Raw genomic sequence first — 15,746 nt, forward strand, 5'->3', positions numbered from 1 at the left:
CTGCACTTTTGAGGAATCCACAGTCCATCAGAAAGACACGTGGTTCAGTAGCTGCTCAGTAAGTTCTTTTGAGGGAATTAACGGTGAACAGTGCACAGCTGCAGACCAGGTTAGAGGAACTGAAACCGAAAATGAATATAATAAAGACTCTCTCGCCCTGGCAGCTACCCTGACTTGGCGAACCCTGCAAGCCCCAGATGGATACTGAGAGAAAGGAAGAGTTTCATTCGAGGGCAGATGGTACCATTTTACTAATTTGCTTTACCATAAAGGGGAAGGTTCCGTCTCAACAGTGGAAGCTATTTAGATACAAGCTACAAAAGCTGTGCTCTTCATTTGATATGAAATATCCTCTTTCCCAAGAAGTGGTCAAGACTGCAATTTCGTGATAGAATAGAAGGTGCGGGTGGAGCCTTCCTCCACGCCTCCACTCTCGTGTGTCCCTCTCAGCCGTCTCTTCTCATATCTGTCCAATTTTCTGGGACACCTCCAGGTAGCCATGTGCTCCGGAGGATGGTGCTGTGTACTCGCCTGCCCTCCAGGGTGCAGAGCCTCAGCTCACTCTTTCAACTCTTCCACTTTCATAAGTGCTCAAGTTGCTTATCCATCTTGTGACCCAAATTCTGTCACCAGGTGCTGCGCTGTCCTTCTTCAGACCTTCCTGGATGCCTGTGTCCCTGGTACTTCAGTGCCATGATCGGAACCTTTCACTACTAGACTTTCCCACCAGTGCACGGGATGCCCTTGCGGAGCTGCCCCTGATCCCTGAAATGAAGATCCACTGAGCCCAGTGGTCCTCTCTCATTGTGCCTTCTACCACCTTAGCCTGCAGGTCGCTCCATCCTTCCGAAGCGCTCCTTTTCCTGTGCCTACAGATCTGCCTTCTGATCTGCCTGCTGCATCTCCTTTTCCTGGTTGCTTTCATGTTTTCCTGGTTGGCCTGGGATCTCTCCTCTGAGAAAACAAGCCCTGCGGCTCCAGTGTCCACCCAGGTACTGGGACTTTCCAAATGTTTGTTCCGACCCTAGACTTTGTTCTGACCTTCAACCAATATATTCGACTGTCAGTCCAACGTCTCCAGGTGGGTATAGCCTGGACACGTCACGGTTCAAGGCTTCTAAAGCCCAAACCCTTACATCACACACAGCCCACTCCTCCCGGCTCCAGGACCTGTCACTAAAGTTGTCACTCTTCTCACTGCTTTTTCTCCATTCCCTTCAGCTGGTAAGTTCTCTGTGTCCTCCTCATACCTGGTGACGTCTCTCCCCCCCTTGGCCACTCACCTGGATGAGCACACAGCTGCTGACTGGGTCCTCTCCACCCCTCAATGCCACCTCCCTGCCCCCATCCCTCCCCCCCAGGTGGTGATGCCAGCTCGTATCTGTACCTCCTTGACCTACAAAGGCTGACCCTACAGTGCTTCTCCACCGTATCCTGAGTCCTCACCCCAGTTTCCTGTACTTTGGTTTTTTCTTTTCAGTTTCATGAACACACCCAACTTTTCTGCAACTGAAGACCACTGTAGACACTGCCTAGGGCTCTTCCTGCTCTCCTCTCTCTCCCTCTCCGCTGTCTGGCTTCGTGGCCCTCCCCACCTCCCCACCCATTTTCCTACTCATGCTTCAGCCCCCCTCCCCAGAGTCACTGGGTCAAGAAAGCGAGATCCGCCAGGCCCCCTCTTCGTGTTTCCATTATTTCCAAAGTTCCCCTCGAGTTTCTGGGAATACACATATTTTCTTGTTTAAACGCATCTTCCCGGGGCAGAAATCAGCGTGCCCTATTTGTTACAGCACCCTGTTGGCAGGAGATGGCCTTCATTATAGTAAATACAGTCACGTGGCCCTTAGAAATGGGGTCACTTTGGGAGCGATGCACCCTCAGGCAATTTCGCTAGTTGGAACATTGCAGAGTGTCCTCATGGGAACCTGGTACAGAGGGAATGCACTGGGTGTGCTGGCACCAGCAGCAACGCCAGGGTGCTGTGCTGTTCTGCAACACTGGGGTGGCCACAGCAGGTCCAGCTCCGTGGTGATCTCATGGACCACTGTGTGTGGACATCATCGTGCAGCACAGGACTCGCCGAACACGCATTTGATTGAGATGGATGAGAGTCATCTCCACCCACGGTGTGTTGGTGTTCACATCCTTTGTGGTATCTCCCAGTGGGCCCATGTCTATAAGGAATGTGCCAAATCAGAGTTAGAATAAGGTGGTCCTGAAGCCATCTCTCATTTATTAGAAATGTCAAGATTCTGTTTCTCTAATTAAGTGGGAATACAAAATCATTCTCAACATCGGACAACCTACTATTTTGATCGATGCAGGGTTTGAAAAGTCGCAACATGTATGAAAGGCAGTGAAAGAAAGTATACAGGCAGTGCCTAATGACACCTGGTCCTTTTAACAGCTGTTATTAAGTCAGCAATTCCGCCAGAGCTAGGAGATGCAGGTGGGTGTCAGGAGCACATCCTGGAGCAGGCTGGTGTTGGAGGTGACGATGAGAGGGTGGTGGAAGGGAGCAGGTGGACTCTTATTTGGTGCAAGTCGGGGAGAACACTGTAGGTGAGATAGAAAATGTTTTGTGTGGCATGCTGAGATCATAAGTGTAAGTGGACAAGACATACCTGCTTTGGAATATGGAGAAATGAGTCTGGTGACATGAGGGACATGTGATGGGGAGACTCTTAGGAAGAGAGTGATGGGACTGGACCCCGATGACGGAGCCCGTGGGTACTTCCAGCTACTCACACCAGCAATACCTTGTGACGGTGGTGAGTACAAGACCCTCCAGGTGCCTAAGTGGATTGGCTTGGGAACAGCTGAAGGAAGGGGAGCCGGCTGGAGGGCAGGGCCCTCGGGGAGGAGAGGCACAGCCAACGGAAGCTGCAGCAATGGAGACCCCAGGTGGACTGACCTAATTCTAGAAGAGGCTTCAAGACAGAGGCTGATGCCTAGGTCCCCAGACCCCTGCATTACAGACATTTGAGTCCTGTGAGTGGCCTCCTGTCCGTAACCCATAGTTGCCAAGGTGATTTCGCAGTGTACCTGGGCTTCTCAGATTTCTAGAGCCTAGAAATGTCCCCGAGGGCCATCCGGCAGCTCCCATGGGGGCAGCACTGGGCAGCGTCTGCCTGGATGGGGGCAGGTTTTCCTGACCACACCAGGCAGGCTGGCGGCAAGCTGCAGAGGCTCAGCAGGCAGCACTCTTTCTCCAATTCTTCCCTCAACAAAAGTAGAAATTAGGGATGGAGCCTGGGACCCGCAGTCTCTAGTTCCTTTGTGACTGCTCCCTCTGGGTAGAAGGCGCTCCCCGAAGAGAAGGCCCTGGAGCTGCCAGTCATGTTCTCCACCCTTAATGGTCTGAAAAAGCATACCCCAATAGCACAGAGAAAATGAATAACGTAATTAGCCATATTGGTCTGTTTTCTTATTAACCATAATAGCTTTATATTAAAACCATCCGTCTTGGCTATATTAGAATCCTAACAATAATTCATCCGTAATAACCTCCACTCAAATTATTCTGAATACATCAACCACATCCTACTTCTTGCCTCAATTACTATAATGTTTATTTGGTTTTCTTTAAAAAAAATATATTACATAATGAAAAAACCTCAAGTAAGTAAACTTAAATTGACTTGTACAGGGCCCTCAATCCTCGTGGTCAACAAGGAAGCGTCCTCAGCGACTTCTGATTGCCCTGTGGTCTCGGTGCCACTGATGCCCTCCAGGCAGCTTGCAGAAAAGACGAGGTCTTGATTCTGTGAGGTCCTGTACACAGCAGGAGGTCACTGAGCACCTGGGTGTCATGCTGACCGCCCCCCCCCAAATGCGCATTTCCTGAGAACTGTTTTAGATGCCATATTCAACTTGACTCCCAATGCAGCCAGCGTGTCCAAGTGTCAAACTCACATGGCTGCGATCCTTGTGTTCCATTCTCCCTTTGCCTGTGCCTCGAGAGCCCTTGGTGAGCCCCTTAGTGAGGCCTCTTTTCCATGAGTGAGAGATGGTGTCACTGGGAAAGCCTTCCAGTCGCTCCCAGCCTTGTCCATGCGCCAGGTGACTGAAGTCCATGCCTTTCATACCTAGGGTCCACACAGCCCAAACACAGGGGGGTCTTTGAGTGGCTGTGCAGCCTTGCCATCAGTTCTCATCCTGCAGGACACATGTGACACTGTTGAATGAGCACCATCGGCAGCAGTACTGGGGGCATGAACATATTTCCCAAATCCATGGAGTCCCAGGGCCGGGGTCTTCCCAGCCCTGCCTTTTCCCCTTTGCCCCAGGAATTTAGGAAAGGAAATCCTAAGTCAGAGGAGCAGGAAGATGCCTACACCTGCAGACTCCAGAAGAGACTATACCTGCAGCTGCAGCTAGAGCCCGGCTGTGGGCACAGGGAGGGCCCTGGAACTGTCCCTATGTGCCACTCAGAGGCAGCACCAGGAAGGGTTGAAACACCCAGGGAAGGACCACCTCTGGTGCAGCCAGACCCCACGGTTGCCTTCCCTGGTGCATGTCCTGCTTCTGGCCACCTTTGAGCCGCTCCTGCCCGAGCGTCCCTCCTGGTCCCTGCTCCTGATCCCAGCAGTGTTTCCCAGCACAGTCGTCCAGATGAATCATCAGAGGGGACACAAAGCTTGCAGATCTTGTTTAGGAAAAGTGCTTCCACATCAACAGATGCAGAACATGAGCATCAGCTCCCACAGTGACAGGCTGAGAGAGAAGCCTAACTTATCTCCTCAGCTCAGTTGAGGTTCAGCCTGACCCAGCCTCGAGCAGCCCAGTGGGTCCATGTGAAGCCTCTGCAAGCCCATCTCAGTCCTCCTTTCCAGTCCAGCCACCATTTACTAGAATTCTAGAAATCCTGTTTTCAGTAATAGCTAAAAACCCAGAACCTCTCTTCTGTGAGCAGATCTGGTACCTCTTGAAGGTATCCCAATGATGTCTTGAGACTTCCAGTCAGAAAGAAAATCATTGCTTCAGCACAGTTGTTTCATGTTGCTAGCATAGGCCATGATGAGCAATTGAAAACAGAATGTTTCATAGAGCAAGGTTTTTGTCTAGGACTCTAATCACAGAGAGTCACAGGTGAGGTCTTCACTACAAAGGCATTTCCTTTAGGTGGGGCCTACTTACCTGAGACCCGGCAAGGCCCAGGGTACAGACGTGCACCTTAGAGCTACAAGCAGAGTTTTGCGCCTGCATCCCCACAGAGAGACCAGCACAGATTGGTCAGATTCCCCTTGGGAAGGCTCTTCCTACAGCAGTAAAGACCACAGACTTTGAAAGGAAGACCTATTTCTGACCCTTTAATGTTCCAATCACCGTTTACTTGATGTTGGGCAAGTTTCTCAATAAATCCAAGAGTGAATTTCATCTCCTAAATCATTTATGCAGGTTAGCTGGGGAGCCCTGCTGGGTGCCGCCTGGCCCTCGGACACTGACGAGTGCAGGCTTGCAGGAAGCCTTCTGTGGCAGGGCAGGCAACAGCATCTCACCCTCAGTGGGTCAGTCAGCTTTCCTGCTGCTGTGAATGAAGGACCCGACCAGCACAATTGTAGGGGAGGAAAAGTTTATTTGAGAGGCTCACAGTTTCAGAGGTCTCAGCCATAGACAGCAGACTCCATTCCTCAGAGCTCAAGGTGGGGCAGGACATCATGGTGGAAGACACAGTGTGGTGAAGGGGAGCGGTCACAGGATGATCAGAGAGCAGAGAGACTCCACTCTCCAAACACAAAATGTATACCCCAAATCCAGGTCCCTGGTGCCCACCTCCTCTAGCCACACCCCACCAGCCTTCAGGCACCACCCAGTTAATCCCATCAGGGGAATGATTCACTGATTGGCTTAAGGCTCCTAACCCAGTCATTTCTTCTCTGAACCTTCTTGCATCGCCTCACATGTGAGCTTCTGGGGGACCCCTCATATCCAAACCATGGCATTCAGAGGCTCCAATCCAGGGGTCAGAATCTGCCTTCTACTCTAGGGTCCCACCTGGGGGGTCTCCGTGGGCAGAGGGGTGTGAATCCTCAAAGGTCCCTTCTGTCTACAGCAGATCTCCCCCTTCCCCTTCGTAGACAGAGAATGCCTGGGTCTTGTTCTCAGAGGTCGAGAACACCCACAGCATCCTGGGAAGCAGGGCTGTGTCCTACGCCTGCAGCACGGGGTGTGTGAGAGAGAGATTGAAGGACCATGGTTTGGTCACCTGAGAAGAGCAGCGGACAGTCCCGACTGATGGTGGGGGCCCCAGGTAGACGGGAACTCCTTGACCCAAGTCTGTCAGCAGGGTTCACCAGATCCACATTTCTCCCGAGGAGCTGGTCCCCCGCACCTTCCTGATGCAGATTAAAGGGTGGCGTCCTGTCTACTGAGGTTGGCTCTGGGTATTTTTCTTTTCGATGCTAGCATCCACCTGCACGGCTGGTGGCACTCACACTTGGCCGGGAATTTCTGCAAAGACAGCCAGCCAAGCCCTACAGGACACCATCACACTCCACTTGACAGGCTCTCAAAATAGTTGTCCATAGTATCCCCTGCAGTGTACCACGAAAGCCTTGTAGTATCACCTGCTGTGTACATGAGAGCACTGCAGTTGCTCTACTAGTATATCAGGAGAAAACCATGAGTACAAACCTAGATTATCACATTAAGGTAAGTCACTTAAGATTGGACTTTCATTTTGCAATTATAATTTTTATTAACCATTAAATATGTATTTTATAATATTTATGTTTTATTAATTCAAATGCATATAAAGTTTATTAACAAAAGCATTTTCTTCATGTACAGTGCTACTGGTTTAGTTCAGGGACACTCTACCTCTGAGCTGCATGTTTTTTTTTTAAATTTTATTTTGAGATGAAATAAAATTTTCACTAAGTTGCCAAGGCTGGCCTCAAATTTACAATCTTCCCACCTCCTGAGTTCCCAGGATTATAATTGAGCCACTGTGCCCAGCTAACCAAAAGCATTTTAAAGGTTTATGACAAATTGAATATTTTTCTACTTTTTCATCACAGATTGTCAGCTTTGTGTTTGCCATACGAAATCAGGCCTATAGTTCAAGTATTGTGTGACTCTGTTTAAAGTGATACACAAAGTAATCTCTGTGCATAGTGGGATATACAAGAACCAGGGATTTGGGGCTCAGGGACATAGTAGAATAATATTTTGGCTTATTACTCATTGATGACATTAGAAAATACTTTTTTAAACTTTCTAAATCATCTTTCTTACCAACAAAGCAATGATATAGCAACCTATTTGCCAGGTGCATGGGGAGTTTCCACCTGCTGTTCCATGGACCCCAGCAGGACCTGCAGGCTGCTCACTTGTAACGGAGAAGGTGAAGCTGAGCTGCACAAGGTGCCTTGGTCCTCGTGGTCCAATTCACATGCATATTCAGATTCACGCTTCATCATGTGTGTATCTGTCTTCACCATCAGGTACACTCACGTGCTATCTGTGAAATACGTTTCTTTTTGGACCTATTTACAGTGCCAGAGGTGGAGAATATCTGGCAGCCACTGGCTTACTTCACTTTTTTTTTTTTTGCATAAAAACTAAACAGCACCTATTTACTGTGCGAACTGTACTTTGTAAATCTGAAAACATTTTAGATTGATTTGACGTTGCCGAATGACCTTTTACGATGAGAAGATTTCTTGTGTTTCTTTGTAAATGCTTTCCTTCCTCCATTGACTAAATCCACCTTTTAAAGTTCCCTTATTCTCATTGGATGCTATTTGTTCATTGTTCTTCTGTAGACTTCCTATGGAGCTTCCTAAGCAGTCAGCATTGCTATCTCATATTTAGTGAGGGTGTATCAGGATGTATGGGGACTGTGATGTGAGTACTCTGGTATTCCTTAGGATTTTGAATTAGTTATTGTGAGAAATTAATGCCTCATACATATTTTGGTCAACAGTTGGTCTTATTCGAAGCAGATATGTATTGCTGTTTAATGTTATACCATCAGATTTTGTTGTCAAAACAAAAATAATATCCCCAGGTTGCTTGGACTAACTCACATCACAGCACTGGCAGAAGCAGTGTTAAGTGGTGTGTTACAGGGTGGTAGGAATTCCCACCACTCTGAAGTTAGTCCCACAGTAAGCAAAGAGTGTGCCTATGAGTCTCATTACTTACTCTCACCATTTATGGTTTCAAGAAGCAGAGAAAACCAAAATAGTTGCAGATCATGAACCATCTAGAGAAGGAATGGTTTTGAAAAACCAGGCGCTCACAATTTTGTGACTTATCTACTGAAAAACCCTAAATAAATATTAAGAAGGTCAATAACCTCTATTAAATTGAGCTCTGTATCAGGAAGGAAAGTGACAAATGAAGATGATTGAATTTTACTTATTATAAACAGGCTATGGAAGAATGCTAAACATGATGGTAAAATAACCAAGACTGGATCTTAACGGACGCCCGAGATCCACACGGAGAAGCATGCTGCTGAGAACCTCCCTGACCAAGGTTCTCAAAGCACCATGCTTGACCCCTGGCTTGAGGACCACTTGGAGCCTGTGAGAAATTCAAGTCTCAGCCCCAGGTAGCAGAACCCTCACTGGCCTTCCATGGGACACTGCTCACGCTGCATGGTGGGGACACCCAGTAGCAGCTGCACAGCTCCATGTACTGCATGTGGGAAAGTTGGGGGTGTCAGACCTTAACTCACACAGTGACTTCTGCAACTCACCTGGTGATTACAGCCATATCAACATTTACACCTCCTAACAAAACCTCTAGAGAACTTCTGTTGTAGATGATCAATTCCATTTCTTATGACAAATTTAAGATTTCATAGATGGGGGCTGGGGATGTGGCTCAAGCGGTAGTGTGTTCACCTGGCATGCGTGGGATGCTGGGTTCGATCCTCAGCACCACATAAAAATGAAGATGTTGTGTCTACTGAAAACTAAAAAAATATATATATATATTAAAAAATTCTCTCTCTCTCTCTCTAAAAGAAAGAGATCTCATAGATGTTATTAATCTTTCAGTTATTCTGAGATATATTCCCCTATTTATGTACAAGAGAAAAAATAATCTATTCCTTTGCTAGGTGGAAAAACATATGGAAAAGGAAGGATTGCTTTTTGCATGAACATGTTGTCTACATTTTTGCCTTTTATTAATCATTCTTTAAGTGGGAAGATTATTTCTCAATCTCTTGTAAAATATCATGAATGTTCCCCAGGTCCTCATAGCGATTTATATATCTCTGGGCCCTGGGAAGAAGTAAACAAAGGGAAATCATTCTCTAGCAACAATTTTTATTTGAGAATCTTCTGTATGTGAGACTCAGAGCTTTCCTTCATTGATATGAAAGATAGATATTACAAGTGTCAGTTTTGAAATGATTTAATCCCTAGCTCTCCAAAGTGTAGCAGCTTTGGCATCTCACCTGAGCTTATCAGAAATACAAAATCTCAGGCATTATCCCAGAACTATGATTCTAAAATCAGCATTTAATGTCGTCTCTGGGAAATTCCTGGACACATTCAGGCTGCAGTAGGCTCCTTGCTCTAAAGACATTAACGAACCTTGTGAAGTCTTTTCAGTAATAGAACTACTTTGATGGCCTTGTGGGTAGGGGAAGGAGGCTCCTCCCAAAAAGAACTTCTAATCTGTTGAGAAAGGAAAAGGATGTTGATATTTATCCCGTCTTAGCTCCTACTATGCATATGTTGCTTCAAGATGGACACAATTCTAAGTCTCTAGAAACAGTTTTTGGACAGAAGTAAAAACAATGTATTTTTCAAAATATAATAAAATATAATGCAAGATGGAACTTCTTCATTATTCTCTTTTTAAAATATTTATTTTTTCTGTTTTTTATTGATTTAAAAAAATGATAGCAGAATGCATTATAATTTTTATTACACATATATACCACAATTTTTCATATCTCTCTCTATAAAATATGTTGACACCCAATTTGAGCCTTCATACATGTACTTTGGATAATGATGTCCATCACATTCCACCATCCTTGCTAATCCCCTGCCCCCTCCCTTTCCCTTCCCCCCCTCTGCCCTATCTAGAATTCATCTAATCCTCCATGATCCCCCTTCCTATCCCACTGTGAGTCAGCCTCCTTATATCAGAGAAAACATTTGACATCTGTTTTGGGGGGATTGGCTAAGTTCACTTAGCATTATCTTGTCCAACTCCATCCATTTACCTGTATATGCCATGATTTTATTCTCTTTTATTGCTGAGTAATATTCCATTGTGTATAAATGCCACTTTTTTTATCCATTCATCCACTGAAGGGCATCTAGGTTGGCTCCACAGTCTAGCTATTGTGAATTGTGCTACTATAAACATTGATGTGGCTGTGTCCCTGTAGTATGCTGTTGTTAAGTCCTTTGGGTATAGTCTGAGAAGAGGGATAGCTGGGTCAAATGGTGGTTCCATTCCCAGATTTCCAAGGGATCTCCATACTGCTTTCCATATTGGCTGCACCAATTTGCAGTCTCAGCAACAATGTAGGAGTGTACATTTTCCCCACATCCTCACCAATACTTATTGTTGTTTGTCTTCATAATAGCTGCCATTCTGACTGGAGTGAGATGAAATCTTAGAGTAGTTTTGATTGCATTTCTCTAATTGCTAGAGATGATGAACATTTTTCATATATTTGTTGATTGTTTGTAGATCCTCTTCTGAGAAGTGTCTGTTCAGGTCCTTGGCCCATTTATTGATTGGGTTATTTGGTTTCTTTGGTGTTTACTTTTTGAGTTCTTTATATACCCTAGAGATTAGTGCTCTATCTGTGTGAGGTGTAAAGATTTGCTCCCAGGATGTAGGCTCTCTGTTCACCTCACAGATTGTTTCTTTTGGCTGAGAAGAAACTTCTTAGTTGATTCCATCCATTTATTGATTCTTTGTTTTAATTCTTGCACTCTAGGAGTCTTATTAAGGAAGTTGGGGCCTAATACCACATGATGGAGATTAGGGCCTACTTTTTCTTCTATTAGATGCAGAGTCTCTGATTTAATTTTGAGTTAACTTTTGTGCATGGTGAGAGAGAGGGGTTTAATTAATTGTAGATGGATACAGTACCTTTATTTCATTTATTTGTTTTTATGTGGTGCCAAGGATCAAACCCAGTATCTGTGCACTCTACCGCTGGTCTCAAACCCAGCCCCTCCTTCATTATTCCTAAACAAAATAAATACAACTGTGGGACGAGGGCCTCCCAGCAGTGGGGAGGTCAGGGATGCAGAGGGGACATCTAGTCCCCGAGCCTGGAAGGCAGGTAGAGGTCTGCAGGGGAGCTGCAGGACAAGGTATCCCAGGGTCAGCATAACCAGGATGCAGGGGTAAACCAAGCCAGCACGTGGAACTCGTGCTGTGTCCTGTGCAGGTGAGAAGACTCTAGGGACAGGATAATATGACATCAAGGACTGTGATTACTCTCAGAAATTGCAATAAAAATGGATGCTATTGGTCAAGTTAAATTGTTGTACTGTGTAATGTATGGGTATGTAACAACAAATCTCACCATTACATGCAATGATAATGCATCAATGCAATATGGAAAAAATAAGACAGTAAATGCAGATGCTCATATACTGACTCAGCTGCTGTGCAGGGGCCAAGGCCCATCCCCTGCAAGCTGAAGACAGCCTGATGGCTTTCCAGGATGCTGTCGTCATGTACTTTCTTGTCATGTGCACACGGGGGTGATGATGTAGCAGTAAAACTTCATTCACAGAAACCTTGCACAGACTTACCAAATCCAGTTGAAAAAGCCACCATAACCCAGGAACATGACCCATAAGTTGAAATTCAGAAACAAGATCAAACTTCATCCCACTTCTCTGCCGTTGATAATACTTCATGCTTTCTTGAGACTAACAGTTTACCTAATTACAAGGTACTGTCTCCTTAGTGTTCATACTCTGGCCTTGAACGTCTCAAGTTACCAGCACAGCGTGATGGCTGTGTTGGACCCTGTAGTGAGCGCACGGTTTAGCTTGATAGGCTCCTTCATCTCACATATTCTAAATGCACATGGGCAGGACGTGGGTGGGCAGGAAAACCAGTATTGGCCAGACAGGACAGGACAGGAGGGAACTTCAGAGGTCCCCAGATTCAGAGTCACACTGACAGTGAGCAGATGGTGCAGTGTTCAATTCCCAGATGTCTTGGAGACCTCTTGCGGCTTTCCCATATATGCCGGTAGGAGGCTCTGGATCCGGTTAATAGACTAGGAGCCGCAGAACCAACGGCAGGCAATTACCAGAGGCAGGTGGCAGGCGATAAGCCATTCCAACAGCAGAGAGGGCTGCCCTCCTTGCAGGGCAAGAGACAGCCAAGCAGTGGGCATTTGGAAGGCCGAGGCCTGCTGGGGTCCACGCAGGGCAGTGGAACTGGAAACAGGCAGGAGGTGGAGGAAGAGGTGAGGGCGGTGGGAGGAGGGTGACCCCACAGGGCCCAGGCAGAGCATTATGTGATCCATCATTCAGAAAGCCTTGCAAAGCAGCAGCTCTGCTGTATTTAACAGAAAGTTGTGCCTCCCAGAGACCCAGTGTGTGCCCCACTCACACACTTTGCAAATGGCAAAGCCAAGATTCACACAGGAAATTCCTTTCTCCCTAGTGATTTGAATAACAGGAGTTGACAGGCAGAGGTGGAGGCCAGAGTGAGCCCTGGACCTGGAGAAGTTCCACAGTGGACTCAGGCTGCTGGGCAGGGTCTGGGGAGGCTGTCAGTCTCCCATGGGAGATGCCGAGGCCTTGAAGTTAACTCTGTGTTAACCAGGGGTACTGTTGCTGAGTTGTTGAGGGGGGTGCTTCAGCGTCTATTAACTTGTTTTTCCTGGTTTAAATGTTTAATGTATACACATATTGAACATTTCATGGTGACTCATTAATATTTACAACTTTTATGGCTTTGTGTAAAAGTTAAAAACTTAATAAAAATATAGTGAAGAAATCTCAAACTGCTCCATTGCCATCCACAGAAAAACACTGTGTCTATCTACCTCCCTACCTATCTATGTATTGATTTATTTTTGCTCTCTTCAGTTATACATGAGTGTACTTCGACATATTATACATACATGGAGTATAACTTACTCTAATAGGATGCTATAGTAGTGATTGTACGTGATGTGGGGTTACACTGCTTGTATACTCAGGTAGGAGTCTAGGAAAGCCAAAGCCAATTCATCCTACTGTCTTTCCTATTTCCAACTCCTCTCCCTTCTCTTCATACTCCTTTATCTAATCCAGTGATTTCCTATACTTCCCTCCTGATCCTTCCTTGTTATGGGTTAGCATTTGCATATGAGAAAGAATATTCAGTCTTTGGTTTTTTTGGGCCTGGCTTATTTCACTTAGCATGATATTCACCAGTTCCATTCATTTACTAGCAAATGTCATATTTTCATTTTTCTTTATGTATGGCTGAGTAATATACTATTGTGTATATATGCCACATTTGCTTTATCCATTCACCTCTTGAATTGGCTTTATAGCTTAGCTATTGTGAACTGTGCTGCTATAAACATTGATGTGCCTCTGTCACTGTAGTATACTGATTTTAAATTCTCTGGGTATAGACCAAGGAATTGGATAACTGGGTCAATTAGTTGTTCAATTCCAAATTTTTAAGGAATCTCCATACTGCTTTCGAGAATGGTTGTACCAATTTGCAGTCCCACCAGCAATGTATGAGTGTACCTTTTTCCCCACATCCTCGCCAACACTTATTATTGCTTGTAGTCTTGACAGTTGCCATTCTGACTGGAGTGAGATGGATATCAATGTAGTTTGAATTTATGTTTCTGTAATTACTAGAGATGTTGAACATTTTTTCATACATCTATTGATTGATTGTATTTTTCTGTGAAGTGTCTGTTCAGTTCCATTGCCCATTTATTGATTTTTTTTGATGTTAGGTTTTTTTGAGTTATTTATATATCCTGTATATTAATGTTCTATTTGAAGTGAAGATGGTCAAAGTTTTCCTCCCATTCTGTAGGCTCTCTCTTCACGTTTCCTTTTCTGTACTTTTGAGTTTGATATGATCCCATTGATTGATTCTTGATTATACTTCTTTTGCTTTTGGTGTCTTCTTGAGGAAGTCAGTCTCCAAGCTAACATTATGGAGAGTTGGGCCTACATTTTCTTCTATTAGACGGAGGGTCTCTGGTCTAATGCCTATGTCCTTGATCCACTTTGAGTCGAGTATTGTGCAGGGTGAGAGATAGGGGTTTAATTTCATTCTGCTGCATATGGATTTCCAGTTTTCCCAGGACCATTAATTGAGAGGCTATCTTTTATCCAATGTATGTTTAAGGCACCTTATCTAGTATGAGATAACTGTATTCATGTGGGTTTGTCTCTGTGTCCTCTATTCGGTACCCTGGGTCTTCATGTCTATTTTTGTGCCAATACCATGCCATTTTGGTTATTACAGCTTTGTAGTCTAATTTAAGACCTGGTACTGTGATGCCTTCCCGCATATCTTTTCTCTCTAAGGATTGCTTTGGCTATTCTAGGTCTCGATTTTTCCAAATGAATCTCATGATTGCCTTTTCTATTTCTATGAAGAACATAATAGGGATTTTAATAGAAATTGCATTAAATCTGTGTAGCACTTTTGGCTATTTATTACCCTTGGAAGATGCCAGTCCACATCTAGGTGGCTCCAGTGTGCCACCCAGTGATGTCATAGCTGCCTTAGTTTGTGTAACAATGTCTCTTTTTTGGCCTCTGCACAGTAAGATTCCCCAACAGTGGTTTCTCGGGACACTTTAAGAAATGCACAACTGTGCATGTATTTTTCTGTTGTTTATAGTCACAGAAAATGACAGGAGACCTCAGGGAATCTACTGGAAAAAGCACCAGAGTACAAGAAAACCATGGCGATATTAGGGTGCAAGCAGTGAACTTTGTGGGCACCTGGGGGGTCTAAGCGTCACGTGTGGAAGCCAGATACGATTCTGGCAGGTCCCCGTAATAGAACCTGGAGCCTGTGTGAAGACAGTCGTTGAACCTTCTGCTATTTCAAAATCTAGCAAGTTGTTCAGCACAGCTCTGTTCTAAGTCAGTGGAGGCTGGTGTCAGTGCTTTCCAGGGCCTCTGTGCCCCTCACTGAAAAGGCACCCGTTCCACAGGGAAAGCCATTGGCAGCACTGTGTCCATGCTCCCAAGGCCACCTCCTTGCTTCAGAGCTGAGGACGTGTGCGAGATGCACCTGGGGAGAGAGGATTCGAAGTCTTTAGAGAAATGCACCAGTGAAGGCGTAGACCCAAGGGAGGGTGGGGCAGGCAGCTGCTCTTTACCCCTCGTCAGTGACCACCCAGAAAGGGAAGCTGGACCCCAGAGCATGTGCCTGATGCAGGGCAGGAAAGAGCTCGCTGCAAAGCCAAGAAGTCTCAGTGAGGCCGGAAGAGAACCTGTGAAGGGAAGATGTTATGGAGGCGGAAGTGACTCGAGACTGCACGCCTTCTGCCAGGGAGGAGGCACCGCTTCTCAGGAGTGCGACCTTGACAGAGAGGGCATCTGCTTAGTCTTGGACTCTAGGTGGAAAGTTGGGCTCCCCCAAAAGTGACTTTAAAACCCTCCCTTGGGAAAGTGATGACAATAGCAAGGATGATATTCACCACAGTACTCTGATGAAAACTCAGTGGGCTGACACACTGCCCCATCTGTCACAGACGGGATCTTAGTCCCCAGTACGCAGGTGACATCAGAACCCAGAGAAAGCCGCCT

General features: G+C 45.8%; 1 protein-coding gene across 1 annotated transcript in view; it reads left to right on the top strand.

Moving 5' to 3' along the window:
• The window catches only part of Csmd1 (CUB and Sushi multiple domains 1), a 1,338,703-nt gene that overhangs the window by 598,650 nt on the left and 724,307 nt on the right, over positions 1–15,746 (top strand). The window lies entirely within an intron of this gene.

The sequence above is a fragment of the Marmota flaviventris genome, chromosome 3, assembly GCF_047511675.1.
Source record: "Marmota flaviventris isolate mMarFla1 chromosome 3, mMarFla1.hap1, whole genome shotgun sequence".
Lineage (NCBI taxonomy): Eukaryota > Metazoa > Chordata > Mammalia > Rodentia > Sciuridae > Marmota > Marmota flaviventris.